We start from the raw sequence: 2,701 nt of genomic DNA, 5'->3' as shown, positions 1-2,701 counted from the left end.
AAAAAAAAAAAAAAAAAAAAAAAAAAAAAAAAAAAAAAAAAAAAGAAGCCGCGAGAACAAACAAACAACCGCCCGCGTCCGCCGAAGCGCTGCCCCGAGGAGGAGGGAGGAAAGTTTCTTTTGGGGGATGGAGCGGAGCGGGGAGGAAGGGGGCGGGGGGGGGAGGCGGAGGGTTCCCGGCTCCCGGGGGTCTCTCGGGCTGCGCTGCGCCTCCGGCTCCGCGTTGGGCCGAGGGGAGGGCCGAACGGAGGAGGGGCCCCAGAGCCCCCGCCCCCCCGCGCCGTGCCTCAGTTTCCCCACGTGGGAAGAGCGGTCAGAGTTCCCCCCCTCCCACCGCCCCGCACGCAGCACCGGGGCGCGTTCCCCGTGGGGGGCGGGGAGCAGCCCTTTCCCTGCCGGGTTTGCTGCTGCGACCCCGCGGGAGCCGTCCTCACGCACAACACGGGGAATAATTCTGCTGCAAAGCCTCCGGAGCTCGGCTGCTGCTGTGGGTGTCAGCCAAGATCCCTCCTTGCCCTGGGGGGCGGGGGGTCACAAAACTCGATCACTCCATTCTGTTTGCAGCGCTCCATTTTTGCAGTACGGAGCTGTGGCCCCCATGGTCTGAACCCACTGCTGGAGCCGGTGACCCCCCTGTGCCCCTCCTCCACTGCCATCACCATGGTCACCAGGGCGCAGCGGCCAGAGCCTTTCCATCACCTGAAGCTTGCCAAAATGAACTTTAGGGCAGCACCCAGCATGGTTCCAGCCGCGCTCATGGCGTTGTGGGGCTGTGGGGTGTCAGTGAATCACGGCCACGCCAGCCCCACATTGCCACGCACATTCCTCCCTGCTCACCTGGCACCTGCTCAAGGCAGGCCGCTGGGTGGAGGTGTTTGATGCCGGGGGCGGCAGCCCTGGGCAGGAGGAGCTCAGCGGTGATGCTGTGCTGTGTGCTGGGCTCAGCCACGGGGCTGCAGAGAGGCACTCCCCTCCCGCCGTGTGCTGACAGCTCAGCCTGATAATGCATGGAAATAAATGGGTGCTGGTAAGGCTGAGCCGTGGCCCGAGATCTCCCCACTGCGCTCCTATGGCTCAGGAGGAAAGGGACGAGCGGCACTGGGGCCCACCATGCAAGGATCTGCAGCAGAATGGGAGCAACACTGCTTCAAAAGTCCTCTGAGGATGCAGAACCGTGGCCCTGACTGCAGCTCGTGTGCCCAGTGCTCAGCGCTGTGCCATCAGCAGGGCAGGGGTCGGTATGAGAAGGCACAGGGGACGAGGCTTTACCCATCACAGCACCGTGGCCGTGCTGCTGCCCAATGAGAATCCCACAGAGCCTCTCCCCCTGGTCACCCCACAACCAAAGGTAGGATCCAGCCCTGGAAAACAGCTCCGTGCTCTCCCCTCTTCCACCACCCAGGTCCCTTTGCCACAAGTACCTGCTCCTGGTGCCCCAGAGCTCCCTGCGAGCTTTGGCAGGGCGCATCCCATCTCCACGCTGCCCCAGTGATGGTGAGCGCCGAGCTGCTGTGCTCTCTGCTGCCCCAGTACCTCCACACTTCTTCCTCCCAATGGGATGTTGAAACTGCAGCCCACGTTCATTCAGGGGGGATTTTGGCAAGCACGAGCCCACAGCAGCCCAGCGCCAGCCTTCCTTCCTGCAGGCTTCGTGTTGCAGAGATGGCTCCGGAACGTCACCACCAGCATCCGTCAGCTCACACTCCACGAAGGGCCCTGCACAGATTGCCCCCAAAGCCCTCCCTTGCTGTGGGGCTGTGGGGCAGTGTGACCCTGGGTATGGCTCCCCACATGAGGAGCCCCGGAGAGAGGGATGGGGCCGTCCTCGTCGCAGCAGATGCAGCGGAGCAGGAGGGCGTGCAAACAAGTCTGGGCAGTTCTGTGCTGTGTGTTACCAATTACTCAGCAACGCGGAGCGCCCAGCACACTGATGGGAAGGTTCTCCATAAAACCAAGCGGTGTCCTATAAAGAAAACGTCCCCTGAGCAGTTCTGGCATTGTGCTGCAGCAACAGGAGGAGGCGTGTGGGTATTGTGCTGTACAAAGAGGGTCCTACAGTGAGCAAAACCCTCCCTAGCACTGTGGGAGTGCGATGTGTTTTGGGAAATGGGGCTGTTGGTGTGGGTGTGGGACTTCACTGACCCACATTCACAGGAGCTCGAGGCAGAGGCTGTGCTCATATTGCATCACCAAAGCCAACCCCCCGTATCCTGCAGCGCCCACCTGGCCCCACTGCTCTGTGGCCCCGAACCCAGACCTGGGGCAGGACGGGCAGTGAGGTTGGGGTGGTCAATAGAGTGGGGATGGGCAGTGTGGCAGGATGGGCAGTGGGGTGGGATGGGCAATGGGGTAAGATTGGCAATGGGATGGAGGTGAGAAATGGGATGGAATTGGCAACGGCACAAGGATGGGCAATGGGATGGGTTGGAAAATGGGGTGGGGATGGGCAGTGAGGCAGGATGGACAGTGGGGTGAGTTGGACAACAGAGTGGAGACTGGCAGTGGTGTGCAATGGATAATGGGGTAGGGATGGTCAGTGGGGTGGGATGGACAACGGAGTGCAGATGGGCTGTGGGGTGCAATGGGGTGGGGATGGGCAACGGGAATTTAAAGGGGCTGGAAGCCAACTCCCAGATCCAGGCTCAGCATGGGCTCTGCACAAAGCCCCAGCTTTGCAGTTTAAAGTGAGTTTTGCAACACC

The 2,701-nt window shown here is 61.4% G+C and overlaps 1 protein-coding gene across 1 annotated transcript in view; it reads right to left on the bottom strand.

Moving 5' to 3' along the window:
* MDFI (MyoD family inhibitor) overlaps window positions 1–2,701 on the bottom strand; it is an 18,778-nt gene that overhangs the window by 12,998 nt on the left and 3,079 nt on the right. The gene's annotated exons all lie outside the window — the stretch shown is intronic.

The sequence above is a fragment of the Centrocercus urophasianus genome, unplaced genomic scaffold (assembly GCF_019232065.1).
Source record: "Centrocercus urophasianus isolate 14NV4802_14NV808 unplaced genomic scaffold, USGS_Curo_1.0 seq_293, whole genome shotgun sequence".
NCBI lineage: Eukaryota > Metazoa > Chordata > Aves > Galliformes > Phasianidae > Centrocercus > Centrocercus urophasianus.
The sequence above is the reverse complement of the archived record's forward strand: the minus strand, read 5'-3'. Positions and strand labels throughout refer to the sequence as shown.